Raw genomic sequence first — 15,989 nt, 5'->3', positions numbered from 1 at the left:
AGCAGGCGGGTAGCAGGTGAGCGCTCCCAGGTGAGCGGGCTAGCAGGTACAGCAGGTAGCAGGCAGGTAACTGGCAGATGCTTCCTGTTCCGCAGGTGGACTTGCCCATAGACAGACTGGCGGATGCAGGAGACAGACTGTCGGGCTGAAGGGAAGACAAGCAGGCAGCCAGGACTGGAAGTCAGGCTGGCAACGGGACCTGAGGGCTGAAGCAGAGGTGAGTATGCTTTGCAACAACTTTGCTCGGGCACCTCCATTTTGGAGGAGGTGCCTTATATATGGGAAGTCCTCCGGCTATTGGCCGGGGACTCCTTAGGATGGCGCGCGCGGTCCCTTTAAGAGAGAGGGAGCACGTGCGCGCGCGCACTAAGCACAGTGCCTGGGAAGGAGCACGCGCCGGCAGCAGCGAGGGAAGGAGCGCAGGAGGATGCCGCGCACTGGGCAGGAAGGTGATAGGGACGGCGTCTCTGCTTAGCAGGAGGCAGAGACGCCGATGCAACAGTACACCCCCCCCTTTAGGCCCCCCCTTTTTTAGGCCAGAGAAAAATTACTCAAGGAGCGTTGATGTTCTCCCTGGGTTCCCAAGTTCTTTCCTCAGGACCAAATGCCTTCCAATCCACCAGAAAAAAAGGTTCTCCTTCTTACCCTCTTGGTGGCCAGGATACTCTCCACTTCAAAGACGTCCTCAGCAGAAACCGGAGTAGGAGGATTACCTTGATTGTCAGAAAAAGTGTTAAGGACAACGGGTTTGAGGAGGGATACATGGAAGGAGTTGGGAATGCGTAGGGTGGCCGGGAGTTTTAATTTGTAGGCCACTGGGTTAATTTGCCTGAGGACTTCGAAGGGTCCGATGAACCGAGGGCGCAACTTGTAGGTGGATACTTTGAGCCGCACATGTTTGGAAGAGAGCCAAACCTTGTCTCCTGGACGGAATTGAGGTGGATCCAGACGTCTCTTATCAGCATATCTCTTCATCCGCTCAGAGGACAGAAGAAGAGCGGACCTGGTACTCTCCCAAATAGTAGAAAATTCACTGACAAGAGACTCTGCGGCAGGGTTGTCCACAGAAGCGGAGACAGGAACTGGAATCCGGGGATGTTGGCCACCGACTATAAAGAACGGGGATTTGGAAGAGGATTCGCTCTCATGGTTATTATAAGAGAACTCGGGCCATGGTAGAAGATCCACCCAATCCGAATGGTGGGCATTAACGAAGTGCCGGAGGTAGCTGGTCAGGATCTGATTGATCCGCTCCACTTGACCATTGGACTGTGGGTGGTAAGCGGAGGAGAAATCCAGGGTGACGTCTAGAAGCTTACATGTGGCTCTCCAGAAGCGTGAGGTGAACTGAACCCCACGATCCGACACGATGTGGAGGGGTAGGCCATGGAGACGGAAGATGTGGCGGATAAAGTCTTTAGCCAGCTCGGGTGCAGATGGGAGACCAGGCAGGGGAATGAAGTGGGCCATTTTAGAAAAGCGGTCAGCGACCACCCAAATGACTGTACAACCGGCAGAAACAGGAAGATCGGTGATGAAGTCCATAGCAATGTGCTGCCATGGAGCAGCAGGTACGGGCAGGGGCAGGAGATGGCCAGTTGGTAGATGTCTGGGAACTTTGTTACGGGCACAGGATGAACAGGCCGCGACGAAGTCTACAACGTCCTTACGCAGGGTAGGCCACCAGTAATGCTGGGTAATGAGCTGGAAGGTCTTCTTCTGGCCAGCATGGCCAGCTAGTTTAGAAGAATGTCCCCAGCGAAGAACCCTCTCCTGATCTGGTACTGCTACAAACGTCTTACCGGGTGGAAGACGAGTCAGATCCAAGGGGGCCACATTCATCACCTTGGAGGAGTCAATGATGTGCGTAGGCTCCTCCTCTTGATCAGAGGACAGAAAGGACCGGGACAAGGCATCAGCTTTGACGTTCTTGTCCGCCGGGCGGAAATGAAGAATGAAGTCGAAGCGGGCTAAAAACAATGACCACCGGGCCTGGCGAGGATTGAGTCTCTGGGTATTTTGGAAATATGCCAGGTTTTTGTGATCCGTGTAGATGATTTCCGGGTAAAGAGCCCCTTCAAGCAGATAGTGCCACTCCCCCAATGCCAATTTGACGGCTAGAAATTCACGGCCTCCTATGGAGTAGTTGCGCTCAGACGAGGAGAAGAGTTTGGAGAAGAAGCCTGCAGGTTACCATTCTCCCGGTAGAAGATTTTTGGGTGAGTACCGCTCCGGCTCCGGAGGAGGAGGCATCAACCTCCAGGTAGAATTGCTTATTACAGTCCGGCCGGCGCAGGACAGGGGCAGAGGCGAAGGCTCTCTTTAAGAAAAGTAAGGCCTCCTCGGCTTCAGGCGACCATACCTTGGGATTTGCCCCCTTACGGGTAAGCGCAGATATGGGAGCAGTCCGGGACGAGAAGTGTGGGATGAAAAGACGATAGTAATTGGCGAAGTCCAGGAATTGCTGTATCGCCTTCAAACCTTCTGGACGGGGACATTTTAGAACAGAAGAGAGCTTCTCGGGATCCATTTGCAGACCTGTCTGGGAGATAACATAGCCCAAGAATGGAAGGGAGGTCTGCTCGAAGAGGCACTTCTCGTATTTGGCAAAGAGGTGGTTCTGCAGAAGCCTAAGCAGGACCTGACGAACATCCCTCCGGTGTGTGGGGAGATCCGGAGAGAAGACCAAGATATCGTCCAGGTATACCACTACGCAGGAGTACAGGAGGTCACAGAAGATGTCGTTGACCAGCTCTTGAAAGACAGCGGGGGCGTTACAGAGACCAAAGGGCATCACAAGGTACTCATAGTGACCGTCCCGGGTATTGAAAGCTGTCTTCCACTCGTCTCCTAGACGGATACGGACCAGGTTATATGCTCCTCGTATATCCAGCTTGGAGAAGATCCTGGCGCCCTTGAGACGGTCAAACAATTCGGAGATGAGCGGCAGGGGGTATTTGTTTTTTACAGTGATTAGATTGAGTTCTCTGTAGTCTATACAGGGACGTAGCGAGCCGTCTTTCTTTTTGACAAAGAAGAATCCGGCTCCAGCCGGGGAGGTAGATTTTCGGATAAATTCCCTAGCCAGATTTTCTTCAATGTATTCAGACATGGCCCGGGTTTCGGCCGCAGACAACGGGTAGATACGCCCACGGGGAGGAGTGGCGCCAGGTACCAGGTCGATCGGGCAGTCATATGGCCTATGGGGTGGCAACGTCTCTGCTTCCATTTTACAGAAGACGTCCGCATAAGGCCAGTATGGAGCCGGGAGACCGGGTAGATTAGCTGGAGTAGGCGGAGGGCGAGCTGGACGGACCGGAACCAGGCAGGTTTTATGGCAGTCTGGACCCCACCGGAGTACTTCATCGGATCTCCAGTTCAATATGGGTTCATGTGTATGGAGCCAAGGTAGACCTAGCAACAGGGAGTGAGAGAGTCCGGATAGCACATGGAAGGAGATCTTCTCAGAGTGCAGCATTCCCACCTGCAGAGTTAAGGGTTCAGTGACAAGCAGGATGGGCACTGTAAGGAGTTTACCATCCACGGAGGCAACTGACAAAGGTTCAGTGAGAGGCTTGGTGGGAATATGGTATCTCTCTACTAAGGACTGGGAGATGAGGTTCCCAGCAGCTCCAGAGTCCAGGTGGGCGATTTCAAAGTGCCGATCCTCTCCCCACGAGAGAGAGACAGACAAAGTCAGGGAGGGAGAAGACTTACTTTTGTCTAGGACGACCTCTCCGAGCGATCCTAGACACCGGCGTTTCCCGGCCTCTCCGGGCAAGAACGGATCAGGTGCTCGTTGCTGCCACAAAAGAAACTGCTCCCCTCGGCCCGGCGTGACTCCTGGCGTGATTTGACCAACTTGGTCTGGTCGACCTGCATGGGCTCGGGTGAGTGCGCCCGGGGAGTGACTGAAGAGACAGGTCTCTGGAAGTTAGGAGCAAGGCGGGGGAAACCTTCTCTCAAGCGTGGTCTCCTTGGTACGTTCCTGGAACCGGACGTCAATCCGGGTAGCAAGTGACACCAGGTCGTCTAGGGTGGTTGGGATGTCCCGACCAGCAAGTTCATCTTTAATCTGACCGGAAAGACCCTCCCAGAGGACGGACAGCAGGGCCTCGTTATCCCAGTCAAGCTCAGAAGCGAGGGTACGGAACCGTATGGCATATTGGCCTATGGTGAGACTCCCTTGGCGGAGAAGTAGCAGAGAGGAGGCTGACGAGGTCTTTCGTCCCGGTTCATCGAAGACTTTCCGGAAAGCAGTGAGGAAAGCTGACAAGTTGGATACCAAGGGATCCCCTCTCTCCCATAGGGGATTTAGCCAAGCCAGTGCTTCCCCAGTGAGATGGGACATGATGAAAGCCACCTTGGCCCGGTCGGTGGTAAAGTGATGTGCCAAAAGTTCAAAATGCAGGGTGCACTGGTTAATGAAGCCTCGAGCCAAGGTGGGATCTCCACCAAAACGAGGCGGTGCAGAGAGCCGGGGACCCGGACCGGGTACCATGGCATTGATGGGTAGCGGCGCTGCCGGGGCCTGAGTCGTACGACTGGAGGCAGTTCCAGGTGAAGTTGTCAGTGTATCCAGGTGGGAGTTGACTTTACGCAGGTGGTTCAGGATGCATTCCTGTTGGGATCTCTGAAGGGAGACTTCGTGGAACAGGTCAGAGAGCAAGGGAGCTTGGGCGCCACCGGGTTCCAAGGACCGAGCAAACTGTAACAGGGCCGGGTGGTGGAACCTCTGTGCCCTGGAACAAGGAGGGACCCCGAGGGGCAGGTGTTATACTGAAGACGACCTTGTATTTGAGCAGGTGGCTCCCACGGGTCAGATAGCTGAGACTGACCGGAGTAGCGGGTGGACACAACAGGTAGGTAGCAGTCTCTGTGTGAGCAGGCGGGTGGTCACGGGAAGTGACGTCGGAGCCTCCAGGTAGGCTAGAAGGCGGGTAGCAGGTGAGCGCTCCCAGGTGAGCGGCTAAGAGTCTCTTGGCTGGCAGGCAGGTGGTCACGGCAAGTGACGGCGGAGCCTCCAGGTAGGCTAGCAGGCGGGTAGCAGGTGAGCGCTCCCAGGTGAGCGGGCTAGCAGGTACGGCAGGTAGCAGGAAGGTAACTGGCAGGTGCTTCCTGTTCCGCAGGTGGACTTGCCCATAGACAGACTGGCGGATGCAGGAGACAGATTGTCGGGCTGAAGGGAAGACAAGCAGGCAGCCAGGACTGGAAGTCAGGCTGTCAACGGGACCTGAGGGCTGAAGCAGAGGTGAGTATGCTTTGCAACAACTTTGCTCGGGCACCTCCATTTTGGAGGAGGTGCCTTATATATGGGAAGTTCTCCGGCTATTGGCCGGGGACACCTTAGGATGGCGCGCGTGGTCCCTTTAAGAGAGGCGGAGCACGCGCGCGCCCTAAGCACAGTGCCCGGGAAGGAGCACGCTCCGGCAGCAGCGAGGGAAGGCGCGCAGGAAGACGCCACGCGCTGGGCAGGAAGGTGAGAGGGACTGAGTCTCTGCTTAGCAAGAGGCAGAGACGCCGATGCAACAGTTTTTACATTGAAATGTCTGGGAAATGTGAGTCACACAGCTGAGGAGTTGTGGTCAGCTCTGGAGAACCAGTTTCATGAATGGTTGTCTCCACTGGACCTGCAACCAGGGAAGGCCGTGTGCGACAATGCTGCAAACCTGGGTGCGGCCCTTCGCCGGGGCAATGTCACACACGTGCCTTGTATGGCTCACGTGTTGAACCTGGTGGTCCAGCAATTTTTAGCCCACTATCCCGGACTAGATGGCCTTCTGCAGAGGGCACGGTCGCTGTGTGCTCACTTCCGCCGTTCGCATCCCGCAGCTCAGCGACTTACATCTCTACAGAAGAGACTTCACCGGCTAAAATGCGATGTGCCTACCCGGTGGAATTCAACTCTGCACATGTTGCAGCGACTGTGGCAGAACCGACAAGCACTGGTGCAATACGTTCTGACGTATAGCCTGGGCCAAAGAGATCCAGAGGTGGGGCAAATCACGCTGGAGGAGTGGTCTCAGATCAGGGACCTATGCACCCTTCTGCACAGTTTTGAAATGGCGACGAAGATGTTTAGTGCTGACGATGCCATTATCAGCATGACTATTCCGGTGATTTACATGCTGGAGCACATGTTAAACACAATTCGGAGTCAGGTGGTGGCACAAGAGGAGGTGGAGGAAGTAGAGGAGGAGGAGTTGTATGCGGAAGGGCTAACATCTGCAAGGTCCAGATGGTCGGCAGCACCAAGGCGGTAGACATGTGAGGGAGGGGGGAGATGGTTTTACCAGGGCGCATGGTAGCAGCCAAACTAGTGAGGAAGGTGCAGGAGCCCAGGAAGAAGTGGAGGACGAACTGATGGAAGACTCATCAGATGAGGGAGACTTGATCACATTTCTGTTGTGCGAGGTTGGGGGGAGAGGACAGAGGAAGGAAGCATGATTGTTAACTCGCCACCAACACAACAGGGACTTGGTGCTCCTGGATGCGCAAGACACATGAGGGCCTTCTTGCTGCACTACCTGCAACATGACCCTCGAATTGTGAGAATTAGAAATAATCCTGACTACTGGGTTGCCACACAGTTAGATCACTGGTACAAAAGTAAATTAGCAGAAATTATTCCTGCCATAGAAAGGGATGCACGCATGCAGGAGTATCAGCAGAGACTGTTGCAGAATCTTACATGTGCTTCTCCACAAAACACCAGTGGTGCACGTAGTGAATGTCACAGTTCCAACTTGCCAACCGTGGGACCGACGAGTGTTCAGCACTCAAACCGTAACAGAAACACAGTATCTGCTGGTAACATCAATTTTGCGGAATCATTTCACCACTTTTTTAGCCCATCCTTTGCAAGGCCACAGGAGACAAGAATTCTGGCACATAGTCAATGCCTAGAGACGATGGTACAGGAGTATCTCCAAGTAAACATTGAAGCCATTACTGTGTCACTGGACCCTTGCTCTTTTTGGGCTTCCAATCTGGATAAATGGCCGGAGCTCGCCACTTAAGCCTTGGAGATCATGTCATGACCTGTAGCCAGCGTTGTGTCTGAACGAGTGTTCAGCGCTGCTGGTGGTGTGCTGACAGATAAGGGCACGCGGCTCTTCACTGATAATCTAGACAGACTCACGTTCATAAAGATGAACAAATCATGGATCCGAAACGACTTTTCTACCCCTGTGTCATCCTGGGGAGAGTAAAAGTTTGATGATTTGTTAAAATCACCTCACCAACCGTTTTAAGCTTTAAAATTACTAATCATGTTTATCTGTAACTTGGCTGGAAAATAATTTGGGCTTTGTAGCAGTGTGCAGTACTGATTCTATTAGGCCATCTATACTAAGCTCCACCAGATTTAAAGTTACTAATCATGTTTATCTGTATCTTGGCTGGAAAATAATTTGGGCTTTGTAGCAGTGTGCAGTACTGATTCTATTAGGCCATCTATAGTAAGCTCCACCAGATTTAAAATTACTAATCATGTTTATCTGTTACTTGGCTGGAAAATAATTTGGGCTTTGTAGCAGTGTGCAGTACTGATTCTATTAGGCCATCTATACTAAGCTCCACCAGATTTAAAATTACTAATCATGTTTATCTGTATCTTGGCTGGAAAATAATTTGGACTTTGTAGCAGTGTGCAGTACTGATTCTATTAGTGCTGGGGTGTGCACGCGTCTTCTTGTGCAAAGTGGCTTCGGAGAGAAGTGGCAGTTATTTCAGAGGCCATGGACTAACATTCGTCTTCTTCTTCTTCTTCTCTTTCCACAGGTACATGCTCTGCATAATTCCCCTGCTCCTATGTATGCTGTCTTCTAATGCTCTGCTGACCCGTCTCTCTGGTACATGCTCTGCATAATTCCCCTGCTCCTATGTATGCTGTCTTCTAATGCTCTGCTGACCCGTCTCTCTGGTACATGCTCTGCATAATTCCCCTGCTCCTATGTATGCTGTCTTCTAATGCTCTGCTGACCCGTCTCTCTGGTACATGCTCTGCATAATTCCCCTGCTCCTATGTATGCTGTCTTCTAATGCTCTGCTGACCCATCTCTCTGGTACATGCTCTGCATAATTCCCCTGCTCCTATGTATGCTGTCTTCTAATGCTCTGCTGACCCGTCTCTCTGGTACATGCTCTGCATAATTCCCCTGCTCCTATGTATGCTGTCATCTAATGCTCTGCTGACCCGTCTCTCTGGTACATGCTCTGCATAATTCCCCTGCTCCTATGTATGCTGTCTTCTAATGCTCTGCTGACCCGTCTCTCTGGTACATACTCTGCATAATTCCCCTGCTCCTATGTATGCTGTCTTCTAATGCTCTGCTGACCCGTCTCTCTGGTACATGCTCTGCATAATTCCCCTGCTCCTATGTATGCTGTCTTCTAATGCTCTGCTGACCCGTCTCTCTGGTACATGCTCTGCATAATTCCCCTGCTCCTATGTATGCTGTCTTCTAATGCTCTGCTGACCCGTCTCTCTGGTACATGCTCTGCATAATTCCCCTGCTCCTATGTATGCTGTCTTCTAATGCTCTGCTGACCCGTCTCTCTGGTACATGCTCTGCATAATTCCCCTGCTCCTATGTATGCTGTCTTCTAATGCTCTGCTGACCCGTCTCTCTGGTACATGCTCTGCATAATTCCCCTGCTCCCATGTATGCTGTCTTCTAATGCTCTGCTGACCCGTCTCTCTGGTACATGCTCTGCATAATTCCCCTGCTCCTATGTATGCTGTCTTCTAATGCTCTGCTGACCCGTCTCTCTGGTACATACTCTGCATAATTCCCCTGCTCCTATGTATGCTGTCTTCTAATGCTCTGCTGACCCGTCTCTCTGGTACATGCTCTGCATAATTCCCCTGCTCCTATGTATGCTGTCTTCTAATGCTCTGCTGACCCGTCTCTCTGGTACATGCTCTGCATAATTCCCCTGCTCCTATGTATGCTGTCTTCTAATGCTCTGCTGACCCGTCTCTCTGGTACATGCTCTGCATAATTCCCCTGCTCCTATGTATGCTGTCTTCTAATGCTCTGCTGACCCGTCTCTCTGGTACATGCTCTGCATAATTCCCCTGCTCCTATGTATGCTGTCTTCTAATGCTCTGCTGACCCGTCTCTCTGGTACATGCTCTGCATAATTCCCCTGCTTCATCTGTCCCACTCCAATCAATATTCACATATGTTTGTTCTTTACCCACTATATACCTTATCTGATTTTTAGAGGTGTAAAACTGCAGAGACTTGCGTCCTGGCTCTGTCTTTGATCACCCAGCCATCTCCTGCTGAAATGACCAGCTGTTAATTTATCCACAAGCCGTTCCCACAATGCCCTACACCTGATATAGTTTAATGTGGCCTATATATTTAGACTCTCTGTAAGGGGTGCACGCGTGCTGGGGTGTGCACGCGTCTTCTTGTGCAAAGTGGCTTCGGAGAGAAGTGGCAGTTATTTCAGAGGCCATGGACTAACATTCGTCTTCTTCTTCTTCTTCTCTTTCCACAGGTACATGCTCTGCATAATTCCCCTGCTCCTATGTATGCTGTCTTCTAATGCTCTGCTGACCCGTCTCTCTGGTACATGCTCTGCATAATTCCCCTGCTCCTATGTATGCTGTCTTCTAATGCTCTGCTGACCCGTCTCTCTGGTACATGCTCTGCATAATTCCCCTGCTCCTATGTATGCTGTCTTCTAATGCTCTGCTGACCCGTCTCTCTGGTACATGCTCTGCATAATTCCCCTGCTCCTATGTATGCTGTCTTCTAATGCTCTGCTGACCCGTCTCTCTGGTACATGCTCTGCATAATTCCCCTGCTCCTATGTATGCTGTCTTCTAATGCTCTGCTGACCCGTCTCTCTGATACATACTCTGCATAATTCCCCTGCTCCTATGTATGCTGTCTTCTAATGCTCTGCTGACCCGTCTCTCTGGTACATGCTCTGCATAATTCCCCTGCTCCTATGTATGCTGTCTTCTAATGCTCTGCTGACCCGTCTCTCTGGTACATGCTCTGCATAATTCCCCTGCTCCTATGTATGCTGTCTTCTAATGCTCTGCTGACCCGTCTCTCTGGTACATGCTCTGCATAATTCCCCTGCTCCTATGTATGCTGTCTTCTAATGCTCTGCTGACCCGTCTCTCTGGTACATGCTCTGCATAATTCCCCTGCTCCTATGTATGCTGTCTTCTAATGCTCTGCTGACCCGTCTCTCTGGTACATGCTCTGCATAATTCCCCTGCTCCTATGTATGCTGTCTTCTAATGCTCTGCTGACCCGTCTCTCTGGTACATGCTCTGCATAATTCCCCTGCTCCTATGTATGCTGTCTTCTAATGCTCTGCTGACCCGTCTCTCTGGTACATACTCTGCATAATTCCCCTGCTCCTATGTATGCTGTCTTCTAATGCTCTGCTGACCCGTCTCTCTGGTACATGCTCTGCATAATTCCCCTGCTCCTATGTATGCTGTCTTCTAATGCTCTGCTGACCCGTCTCTCTGGTACATGCTCTGCATAATTCCCCTGCTCCTATGTATGCTGTCTTCTAATGCTCTGCTGACCCGTCTCTCTGGTACATGCTCTGCATAATTCCCCTGCTCCTATGTATGCTGTCTTCTAATGCTCTGCTGACCCGTCTCTCTGGTACATGCTCTGCATAATTCCCCTGCTCCTATGTATGCTGTCTTCTAATGCTCTGCTGACCCGTCTCTCTGGTACATGCTCTGCATAATTCCCCTGCTCCTATGTATGCTGTCTTCTAATGCTCTGCTGACCCGTGTCTCTGGTACATGCTCTGCATAATTCCCCTGCTCCTATGTATGCTGTCTTCTAATGCTCTGCTGACCCGTCTCTCTGGTACATGCTCTGCATAATTCCCCTGCTCCTATGTATGCTGTCTTCTAATGCTCTGCTGACCCGTCTCTCTGGTACATGCTCTGCATAATTCCCCTGCTCCTATGTATGCTGTCTTCTAATGCTCTGCTGACCCGTCTCTCTGGTACATGCTCTGCATAATTCCACTGCTCCTATGTATGCTGTCTTCTAATGCTCTGCTGACCCGTCTCTCTGGTACATGCTCTGCATAATTCCCCTGCTCCTATGTATGCTGTCTTCTAATGCTCTGCTGACCCGTCTCTCTGGTACATGCTCTGCATAATTCCCCTGCTTCATCTGTCCCACTCCAATCAATATTCACATATGTTTGTTCTTTACCCACTATATACCTTATCTGATTTTTAGAGGTGCTAAACTGCAGAGACTTGCGTCCTGGCTCTGTCTTTGATCACCCAGCCATCTCCTGCTGAAATGACCAGCTGTTAATTTATCCACAAGCCGTTCCCACAATGCCCTACACCTGATATAGTTTAATGTGGCCTATATATTTAGACTCTCTGTAAGGGGTGCACGCGTGCTGGTGTGTGCACGCGTCTTCTTGTGCAAAGTGGCTTCGGAGAGAAGTGGCAGTTATTTTAGAGGCCATGGACTAACATTCGTCTTCTTCTTCTCTTTCCACAGGTACATGCTCTGCATAATTCCCCTGCTCCTATGTATGCTGTCTTCTAATGCTCTGCTGACCCGTCTCTCTGGTACATGCTCTGCATAATTCCCCTGCTCCTATGTATGCTGTCTTCTAATGCTCTGCTGACCCATCTCTCTGGTACATGCTCTGCATAATTCCCCTGCTCCTATGTATGCTGTCTTCTAATGCTCTGCTGACCCGTCTCTCTGGTACATGCTCTGCATAATTCCCCTGCTCCTATGTATGCTGTCTTCTAATGCTCTGCTGACCCGTCTCTCTGGTACATGCTCTGCATAATTCCCCTGCTCCTATGTATGCTGTCTTCTAATGCTCTGCTGACCCGTCTCTCTGGTACATGCTCTGCATAATTCCCCTGCTCCTATGTATGCTGTCTTCTAATGCTCTGCTGACCCGTCTCTCTGGTACATACTCTGCATAATTCCCCTGCTTCATCTGTCCCACTCCAATCAATATTCACATATGTTTGTTCTTTACCCACTATATACCTTATCTGATTTTTAGAGGTGCTAAACTGCAGAGACTTGCGTCCTGGCTCTGTCTTTGATCACCCAGCCATCTCCTGCTGAAATGACCAGCTGTTAATTTATCCACAAGCCGTTCCCACAATGCCCTACACCTGATATAGTTTAATGTGGCTTATATATTTAGACTCTCTGTAAGGGGTGCACGCGTGCTGGGGTGTGCACGCGTCTTCTTGTGCAAAGTGGCTTCGGAGAGAAGTGGCAGTTATTTCAGAGGCCATGGACTAACATTCGTCTTCTTCTTCTTCTTCTCTTTCCACAGGTACATGCTCTGCATAATTCCCCTGCTCCTATGTATGCTGTCTTCTAATGCTCTGCTGACCCGTCTCTCTGGTACATGCTCTGCATAATTCCCCTGCTCCTATGTATGCTGTCTTCTAATGCTCTGCTGACCCGTCTCTCTGGTACATGCTCTGCATAATTCCCCTGCTCCTATGTATGCTGTCTTCTAATGCTCTGCTGACCCGTCTCTCTGGTACATGCTCTGCATAATTCCCCTGCTCCTATGTATGCTGTCTTCTAATGCTCTGCTGACCCGTCTCTCTGGTACATGCTCTGCATAATTCCCCTGCTCCTATGTATGCTGTCTTCTAATGCTCTGCTGACCCGTCTCTCTGGTACATACTCTGCATAATTCCCCTGCTTCATCTGTCCCACTCCAATCAATATTCACATATGTTTGTTCTTTACCCACTATATACCTTATCTGATTTTTAGAGGTGCTAAACTGCAGAGACTTGCGTTCTGGCTCTGTCTTTGATCACCCAGCCATCTCCTGCTGAAATGACCAGCTGTTAATTTATCCACAAGCCGTTCCCACAATGCCCTACACCTGATATAGTTTAATGTGGCCTATATATTTAGACTCTCTGTAAGGGGTGCACGCGTGCTGGGGTGTGCACACGTCTTCTTGTGCAAAGTGGCTTCGGAGAGAAGTGGCAGTTATTTCAGAGGCCATGGACTAACATTCGTCTTCTTCTTCTTCTTCTCTTTCCACAGGTACATGCTCTGCATAATTCCCCTGCTCCTATGTATGCTGTCTTCTAATGCTCTGCTGACCCGTCTCTCTGGTACATGCTCTGCATAATTCCCCTGCTCCTATGTATGCTGTCTTCTAATGCTCTGCTGACCCGTCTCTCTGGTACATGCTCTGCATAATTCCCCTGCTCCTATGTATGCTGTCTTCTAATGCTCTGCTGACCCGTCTCTCTGGTACATGCTCTGCATAATTCCCCTGCTCCTATGTATGCTGTCTTCTAATGCTCTGCTGACCCGTCTCTCTGGTACATGCTCTGCATAATTCCCCTGCTCCTATGTATGCTGTCTTCTAATGCTCTGCTGACCCGTCTCTCTGGTACATGCTCTGCATAATTCCCCTGCTCCTATGTATGCTGTCTTCTAATGCTCTGCTGACCCGTCTCTCTGGTACATGCTCTGCATAATTCCCCTGCTCCTATGTATGCTGTCTTCTAATGCTCTGCTGACCCGTCTCTCTGGTACATACTCTGCATAATTCCCCTGCTTCATCTGTCCCACTCCAATCAATATTCACATATGTTTGTTCTTTACCCACTATATACCTTATCTGATTTTTAGAGGTGCTAAACTGCAGAGACTTGCGTCCTGGCTCTGTCTTTGATCACCCACCCATCTCCTGCTGAAATGACCAGTTGTTAATTTATCCACAAGCCGTTCCCACAATGCCCTACACCTGATATAGTTTAATGTGGCCTATATATTTAGACTCTCTGTAAGGGGTGCACGCGTGCTGGGGTGTGCATGTGTCTTCTTGTGCAAAGTGGCTTCGGAGAGAAGTGGCAGTTATTTCAGAGGCCATGGACTAACATTCGTCTTCTTCTTCTTCTTCTCTTTCCACAGGTACATGCTCTGCATAATTCCCCTGCTCCTATGTATGCTGTCTAATAATGCTCTGCTGACCCGTCTCTCTGGTACATGCTCTGCATAATTCCCCTGCTCCTATGTATGCTGTCTGCTAATGCTCTGCTGACCCGTCTCTCTGGTACATGCTCTGCATAATTCCCCTGCTCCTATGTATGCTGTCTTCTAATGCTCTGCTGACCCGTCTCTCTGGTACATGCTCTGCATAATTCCCCTGCTCCTATGTATGCTGTCTTCTAATGCTCTGCTGACCCGTCTCTCTGGTACATGCTCTGCATAATTCCCCTGCTCCTATGTATGCTGTCTTCTAATGCTCTGCTGACCCGTCTCTCTGGTACATGCTCTGCATAATTCCCCTGCTCCTATGTATGCTGTCTTCTAATGCTCTGCTGACCCGTCTCTCTGGTACATGCTCTGCATAATTCCCCTGCTCCTATGTATGCTGTCTTCTAATGCTCTGCTGACCCGTCTCTCTGGTACATGCTCTGCATAATTCCCCTGCTCCTATGTATGCTGTATTCTAATGCTCTGCTGACCCGTCTCTCTGGTACATACTCTGCATAATTCCCCTGCTTCATCTGTCCCACTCCAATCAATATTCACATATGTTTGTTCTTTACCCACTATATACCTTATCTGATTTTTAGAGGTGCTAAACTGCAGAGACTTGCGTCCTGGCTCTGTCTTTGATCACCCAGCCATCTCCTGCTGAAATGACCAGCTGTTAATTTATCCACAAGCCGTTCCCACAATGCCCTACACCTGATATAGTTTAATGTGGCCTATATATTTAGACTCTCTGTAAGGGGTGCACGCGTGCTGGGGTGTGCACGCGTCTTCTTGTGCAAAGTGGCTTCGGAGAGAAGTGGCAGTTATTTCAGAGGCCATGGACTAACATTCGTCTTCTTCTTCTTCTCTTTCCACAGGTACATGCTCTGCATAATTCCCCTGCTCCTATGTATGCTGTCTTCTAATGCTCTGCTGACCCGTCTCTCTGGTACATGCTCTGCATAATTCCCCTGCTCCTATGTATGCTGTCTTCTAATGCTCTGCTGACCCGTCTCTCTGGTACATGCTCTGCATAATTCCCCTGCTCCTATGCATGCTGTCTTCTAATGCTCTGCTGACCCGTCTCTCTGGTACATGCTCTGCATAATTCCCCTGCTCCTATGTATGCTGTCTTCTAATGCTCTGCTGACCCATCTCTCTGGTACATGCTCTGCATAATTCCCCTGCTCCTATGTATGCTGTCTTCTAATGCTCTGCTGACCCGTCTCTCTGGTACATGCTCTGCATAATTCCCCTGCTCCTATGTATGCTGTCTTCTAATGCTCTGCTGACCCGTCTCTCTGGTACATGCTCTGCATAATTCCCCTGCTCCTATGTATGCTGTCTTCTAATGCTCTGCTGACCCGTCTCTCTGGTACATACTCTGCATAATTCCCCTGCTTCATCTGTCTCACTCCAATCAATATTCACATATGTTTGTTCTTTACCCACTATATACCTTATCTGATTTTTAGAGGTGCTAAACTGCAGAGACTTGCGTCCTGGCTCTGTCTTTGATCACCCAGCCATCTCCTGCTGAAATGACCAGCTGTTAATTTATCCACAAGCCGTTCCCACAATGCCCTACACCTGATATAGTTTAATGTGGCCTATATATTTAGACTCTCTGTAAGGGGTGCACGCGTGCTGGGGTGTGCACGCGTCTTCTTGTGCAAAGTGGCTTCGGAGAGAAGTGGCAGTTGTTTCAGAGGCCATGGACTAACATTCGTCTTCTTCTTCTTCTTCTCTTTCCACAGGTACATGCTCTGCATAATTCCCCTGCTCCTATGTATGCTGTCTTCTAATGCTCTGCTGACCCGTCTCTTTGGTACATGCTCTGCATAATTCCCCTGCTCCTATGTATGCTGTCTTCTAATGCTCTGCTGACCCGTCTCTCTGGTACATGCTCTGCATAATTCCCCTGCTCCTATGTATGCTGTCTTCTAATGCTCTGCTGACCCGTCTCTCTGGTAC

This window comes from Phyllobates terribilis, unplaced genomic scaffold (assembly GCF_046119375.1).
Source record: "Phyllobates terribilis strain yellow unplaced genomic scaffold, ASM4611937v1 Scaffold_1__5_contigs__length_1240528914, whole genome shotgun sequence".
NCBI lineage: Eukaryota > Metazoa > Chordata > Amphibia > Anura > Dendrobatidae > Phyllobates > Phyllobates terribilis.
This window is presented reverse-complemented; position numbering follows the sequence as displayed.